We start from the raw sequence: 7,356 nt of genomic DNA on the forward strand, positions 1-7,356 counted from the left end.
CTCTAAAAAAAGAACACCCTTTATTAGGTAGAGTAGTTGACAAAATTAATTTCATTTTGAATCGAATCTTGTAAGATATTGAATTTTAGATGTGTGCTTTTAAAGCTTAAATAAAATGCACTTTAGAATGATAGATGTTATTATGTTATAGAAAAGTACTGAAAAATAAGAATAATCCTTTCTTTCATATTTTTTATGATTGAAATTTATTTAAACCTCATATTTATATACCAGCACATTTAGTACACTACAAATATGATGTATAATATGATTTTCTTTTATTTAAATAGGCTATTGAATAATTTAGGACAAGGAAACAGTTCATTTTAACTTGTATCTATATACAGTGAATGCCAGTTAACTAAATCAGTGGTTTATTGAATCAACCACTTTTAGAATCAAATCATCAAAAACAGAACAAAATTCAGCTTCATTAAATTAACTACTTTATTGAAACAGCCTCTTTTCGAAATCAAAACTGTTTAGAACAAAGGCAATTCATATAAGCGGCAGCCACTGTAGAGGAGCCCATTTAATGGGACAGCCAATACTCCACGAAAAATTCTGATAAGCAGGATAATATCCAATAAACAGGATTAAAATAATAGACATCAACAGTTTGGTTCATTGAAAATGTATTGCATTAAGCAGCATTCTTTTATCTGATATTCTAGTAAGTGGCCTTGATTGTATAACGTGCTTTCATTTGCATCGGTACAATCTCATTCTTTTTTTATTGTTGGGTCATTCTCCAGAAAACGTAACTTTTGAACAAAAATATTTTTCAATTTCGAAACCTTTTGTTTCTTTTTTTTTCCTTCATACATGAAAGTGTTACCTACTAGAATTATAAACAATGGCCCAGATAAGTTCCAATTATTTTACTCAAAAATAAAAAAAAATAAAAAAATACCTTGTTCACAGAAATAAAAAAAAGAAAAAAACTTTTAACATTTAAAAATCGAGGTCAATTTAACATCAAAGTAGTAATTTTGTTAATCGTGCAAATAATTAGCTATTTTAACGATTGGTGGGAATATAATATTAAACTCTCTTAATTAATGCACGGCTTAATTAATAGTTTCAAATGAATGTTAAAAACAATATTTAGTAAATTTGAGGATATACTGGCAATTTATAATTTTGGTAGAATGTCTATAATTGATGTATTTCCCCTCCATCCTTTATTTTCAACTCGGAAATAATGACATTGATAAGGTCTGTCATGGAGGTGAGGATTTTTCCATTAGGTTAATATAGGCCTAATAGATTCATTTTTCAGGGGAAAAAAAATTCTCTTCGTTGCTTCAATCTGCTCATGTTAAGTATATGGAAACTTGTTCACTTCTTTTACATTAATTAACATCCCTGAAATTCAGGTTCATGGAGGTGAGAAGTCAGAAGAACCACACTAAGTTTTTAAAGCAAAATTTATCTTGTTTTTCAACAAAAATCTCACAACTTCAACTATGGCTAAAAATAAACAAGCGGGGGTCCTTGTATCATGAAAAATAAAATTTTATGTCATTATTGCCACGAGTTAATAAGGAATGACATTTTGTGTTTAGGCAACGGAGGTGAGAATTTATTGTGTGACATGGCTCTTTGTCCTACTAAAATGAACTAAAACACAATATTAAAAAATTAAATATACTTAAATATGATTTGAGACACTTATGAAAGGAATAATAAATCAATAAGTATATACTTTTAATTAAATTATTAAGCAACATAAACAGTCACACCAGGTGTGTTACAATGTTATGAACCAAAAATATATTAAAATAAAAATTATAAAAAAATTATTGGCAGGTTTAAATAGATATATTTTTGATGAAATTAAAAATCCTTGTTAAATGAATTGTTCCTTAAAATTTTTACTGTAAAAGCCATGTGACAGAAAAGTTACCTTTTTGAAGAATGACCCTATCGTGCTTTTTAGATCAAATAACAAAATATCTTTAAGAAAAATTGAAGGCTGGAATTATATTTAAAATATACTGCTTAAAAATTTTAATACTATATTATCTGTGAAAACATTTTCGTGGTAGTATACCTCCGATGGGCTGGTTTTTTAACTATCCCAAAGCTGAATTTCCTTCCCGGTCCTTATAGACTTGCCAGATTTCTTAAGTTCAACCCAGATACTGGAATGCACCCCTGCCGCCGGGGCAGATTTACTCTATTCAAGGGGGGGTGGCAGTCAAGGGTGCCCATATGCAAAATTTTAATGGGGGGGGGGGGGGGCTCAGATATTTTCCCCATGGTTTAGGAGGATATTTTCCCCATAGAAACCGATTTTAGTAGAGATTAGAGTTATTAAAATTTGACATTTTAAATAACTTATTCATTAATTGCTGGAGAAGAAATGTTTTACATTTTTAAAAGAAAAATGTCCTAAAAACAAGAATGTTCTAATTTCAAAGATGGATAGGGGGGGGGGCTTGATTCCCCACTTGCTCCCCCCCCCCTATGGGCGCCCTTGGTGGTGGTTAAAAACCGTAAAAGGTAAAAGCCATGGGCACTCATATGCAAAACTTGTAAGGGGGATCTCAGATATTTTCCCCATGGTTTAGCAGGATATTTTCCTCATTAATGAATAAGTTATTATAAATGGGTTTTTATTATAAAACCCATTTATAATAACTTATTCATAATTGGCTGGAGAAGAAATGTTTTTTCATTTTTGCAAAGAAAAAAGTACTAAAAGCAAGGAAGTTCAAATTTCTAAATGGGAGCTTGAGCCCCCACTTGCCCCCTTTAAGGGTGCTCATTGTTAAAGCCATTCTTCCCTCCAACCCCGTTGTGTAGGGGGGCAGGGAGTCAATTGCCCCCCTTTGATCTTGTATTTTAAAAACTAATTGCTCCCTTGAATTGTAAATCTCCCCTTTGCGGGTTATCACTAGGGTTCCCAATCCCACTCCAATCTCAGTCCCGCAGGATTGGCTTTTATTCTCTAAAAGTTAAATTTTTATGTCAAAAAGGTATGCTTTTTAGGAAGGACTGTCCTTGTTAGGTAAATTAGTAGTTATTTCGAGTTCCGTACACCAATTGTAGAGTACTACAAAGACCAATCTGATCTCAATTAGCGATTACCATTTGGTACGTTAAAGTGCGCTTTAAAAAGTCCAATGTGTCAAAACAAAGCATCGCTTGAATGGGTTCGGAAAAGATTTTTGCACAAAAAGTAATAAACTTAATGAACACGCGTGATGTAGCTCCACTGCAATTGGTTTTACCGAGATTTATTAATTCTGAACATTTAACAAAAGATCCCCATAAACTTTACCACTTTCTAAAATAGATTTTTCTTTTCTTATAGGGGTTTCATTAGGGATTTTGCTCAATAACTTCGGACAAAAACTTTGTATTACTCTATCCAATTTAACTTACCTTGTTGTTTCATTAACGTTGGTAATTGTATCAGTGCATTTGATTCATTATGGCGGGTGAACACCGATTGGGTCGCAGTCTTAGTAAAAGTTTTTGAATAATTTTGCTAATTTTACCGCTTGCTTTTAAGAGACAATGAAAAACTTGAGTCGCTTATTTTACTGCACTGCCATGCAAGTGAGTAATCTAGTGTTTCATCCAAGTTGGTGTCAACTCTTTTAGAGTTGTGCCAAATATATTGAAGATTGCTCAACTAATTCATCCAACATAATTTTCAAGGTAGCACCCATATTTATAATGTATTAGCTTCAGTGACAAAGACTTTGGAAGGCCTTTGCTACAGGTTAGAGAGCATAAATAAAAAATGCTGGGGTTTTCATTGCTTTCTTCTTCGGCAAAAAATATTGTGCACTTTTAGTAAGTTAAAGGTTTTCAATGTATTCCTTAAGTTTACAGAAGCATTCAAACATATCATTCAGGCTGCTCCATCGGATTTTGCACTTTGTAAAAGTTTCTCAGTTTCTTCTAAAGCCCAGTTTTCAGGGTTTGAATACTTAGAGATGGTTTTGGAGATAGGAATTTCTTTTTTCCTCAATTTTTCCAAAACTGCTGAACGTTTGAACACTGCAACCTCAAATGTGAATACAAATTCATTCTCAGAAAAATATACTACTTATATTTTAGTGTATTCTTGAATGGTAAATCCACCGTTCATAACATAAGACAAAGTTTTTCTTGCTCTTCTTGCAGATTTACAAGAAGGTGATTAAAACTTCTGATGATACTTGTATTACGGACAGCAAGTATTCATTTTATGGACGGCAAGTGTTGGAAAACATTCACATTGAAAATCTTTTCAGGATAGGAAATCCTGCGGGATTTTGCTTTCAATCCCGCAAAATATCATGCGGGATCAGGATTAGAAACCCAGTTATCACCCCCAGGGTTGGAAACCACTGTTCTAAGTCTAGCAATGTATTATCATACCAGTCCATGGACAGTGGCGGATTGGTTAAAGAAATCGGCCCTGGCATAAAAGGATGTCGCGGCCCCATAGCTTCTATCAGGGCCTGATTATAGCACAGGCCAACTAGGCCTGGGGCCCCATCTTCTTAAGGGGCCTCAAATTTCCTTAAGAATTATGCATAATAATTAAAGATAATAATAATAACTTATTAATTGCAAAAAAACTTCCTTAAAGGAGATTTTTTATTCATTTTGCTATTAGCAAATTTACCATGTCACAACTATGAGGGGCCCTGAAGGGATTCATAAATGCACATGGTTAATGATTTAAGTAAAAAAAATTCTGGGATAGACAAAGAGGCCCCAAAAATGAATTCTGACGGGGACCAAACCTGTAACCACCGTATCCCGCTATAGAGTCTTCAGAGGGCCTCCAAATCATTGTGGGCCTAGGGCCTCACTTTTAGTTAGTCGGGCCCTGGCTTCTATAGATACTAAGTTTTACAAAAATGATTGGGAAACGGTATCACTTAAATATGAGGAAATTATTCAAAAAAATTAAATACTTTCTCTTAAACAAAATTTAACAGATGGGATTCTTTTCTGTGTTTTAATGGTGAACAATTGATACAAGATAAGCTAAACCTTTGTTTGTAAAAAAAAAAAAGGTGATTGTAATAATCTAAGTATTTTTAAGTTGCCTGATGCTGTACTGATTATTTCCGTAATGATATCTTCTAACATTACTTCAGTTAGAATAGGGAGGTTCTTAAGGAGGCGAGGGGTGTGTGCGACCCCATAGTTTTTTCAAACACATGTATCAATACAGAGAGAGAGATAGGGAGTAGATTGATTTTTTTTGCATATGGGAGTTATTAAATATATTAGCATTGCAAATATAACTGATTGAAAGTTTAACATTAAGTCAGAAATATGGGGTCCTGGGTCTCTCCCCCAGAAAAATTTTCAAATCGTAGTCCTAAAATCGCAATATTAGATGATCTCTGGTGATGTTAGGGAGAGCGGAGGTTCGATGGTCCTCTTCCGGCAATTTTTTGGAAGTGAAACTCCGAACTTGCATTTATATACATATATATATTATCTTCAATTATGTTAGGAAGATGAGGTCCGGGGAAATTTCAAAATATTAGCTCTGAAAACGCAGTTTTAAAAAATTTTGGGTGATGCTAGGGAAAGGAGAGATTCGAGCAACATGCACCAAGAACTTTTTTGAAATTGAAATCTTAAAAAGGTAATTGTAAGCTTTTTTTTTTTTTTTTTTGATAAAAACTAGGACATCGACATTTATTCAAAAGTTAAGTTCCAAAAACGAAACTTTTACCGACCTTCGATGATTTTAGGAGGAGTGTTAGTTATGGTAAGGCTCTACTTGGATTTTTTTCGAAATTGAAGCATTAAAAACGAGATTTCTGACGTGCTTTACTGATGATGACGTGGGGGGGGGGGGGACTTTCTTTGAAAATTTTCGATGCTGTACATTCGAAAAGGTAGTTATAAACGATCTTTCATTGTGTTACTAAGATGAGAGGATCGAGGGCTTTCACCCGGTAAACAATCAAAACTTCGGAAAGAGAAACTAGAGGGGTAATATTTAATGTGGAAAGATGAGGTTAGTGGACAATGGAAGATATAAAGGTCTGGTGTACCTGTGAGTCCATGACGCCATGACACGGACTTTTATGTGATACAGAACCTGAAAGTGAGAAACGAAATAGATCGGTAGGGAAAGGACTATGGCCAGTTACAAAAATTGCTTGGTGTGTGGTGTTTAGATTTAAATTTGAGGTTTTGATTTAATTTTTGGGAATGGGTCAAAAAATCTTTGGTCATGATGTTATGGAAAAAGTGGGGATTTGGGGGTTTTCCTCTTTTTTTTTTTTTTTGAAATTGAAGTCCAAAAAAGGTAATTTTAGACGATCTTCGATGATATTATAGAAAGGAGATGCTTAAGGGTCTCCGAAATTTTTTCGACACTGATTTCTGACGCTCTTTAATGATGGGATGGGGACGTTTCTAGGGTGATTGTGGCGGAAATACTCTCCTCGAAGTTTTCCGAAGCTGAAATCCCAAATACGCTGTTGTAGGCCATCTTTAATGACGTTAAACTAAGGAATGGAGTTCGGGAGTTTTTCCCAGAAATTCCTTAAAAAGCTAAGTTTTAAAAACTCACTTTAGGCAAGCTTCGGTGACTAAAAAGGAAGGTATAACCTCTTTTGGATTTCTCTCCCCCCCCCCCCTTTTGGCTACGTCCCAATCTTCTTTTATTTATTTTATTGATAAAAATATAAAACACCCTTCAACACTGTTCTCCTTAAAAGCCATTTACATTTAGATTTTCCATAGTAAAATTTTCAATTTACAGCCTAGTATTTTTATTTGTTTGAAATGCAAGCTATCTGCGGCCCCAAGTAAAAAAACTTTTCTTGAATTGATCTGGTGTTTTGGTGACCTTAAATAACCTTAATGATCTTTGATTTTTTTTTCACTCTATTTTATTTTAAATATCATTCCTTCTTCACCTCTTGATAAAGTTTTGTTTCAATTTTCGACTCATACATGATTTTTACATTCAAACACTTTGAACTACTGGTGTGACAATTTCAATATTTTCAATTTCTCTCGCTATACTTTAATTTTTCTCCTAGTTAAACCATATTACTGGGGCCTGTGAAATTTTCCATATACATAACTCTGATTTTCAGGATGATATTTTTCATTTAAAAAAAATAGGAATAGTACACAGTGTTGCCAGATGGTCATATCCGGATTTCCCCGATTCCCTTCCAATTTTCCCCCAAAAAGCGATATTTTCTATCAAACTTACCCAAATTCAAAAATTATTTTTCCACTAATATTTTCATAAAACAAATCGACTTCCTCCAATATTTTTGTCTCTTGAAAAAAATTTTTTTCCCCCAAATAGTCAAATTTTCTTACAAAATTCTCCAACTTTTTTTTTCTTCCCATTTTCGCTTT

The sequence above is a fragment of the Uloborus diversus genome, unplaced genomic scaffold, assembly GCF_026930045.1.
Source record: "Uloborus diversus isolate 005 unplaced genomic scaffold, Udiv.v.3.1 scaffold_1285, whole genome shotgun sequence".
Classification (NCBI taxonomy): Eukaryota; Metazoa; Arthropoda; class Arachnida; order Araneae; family Uloboridae; genus Uloborus; species Uloborus diversus.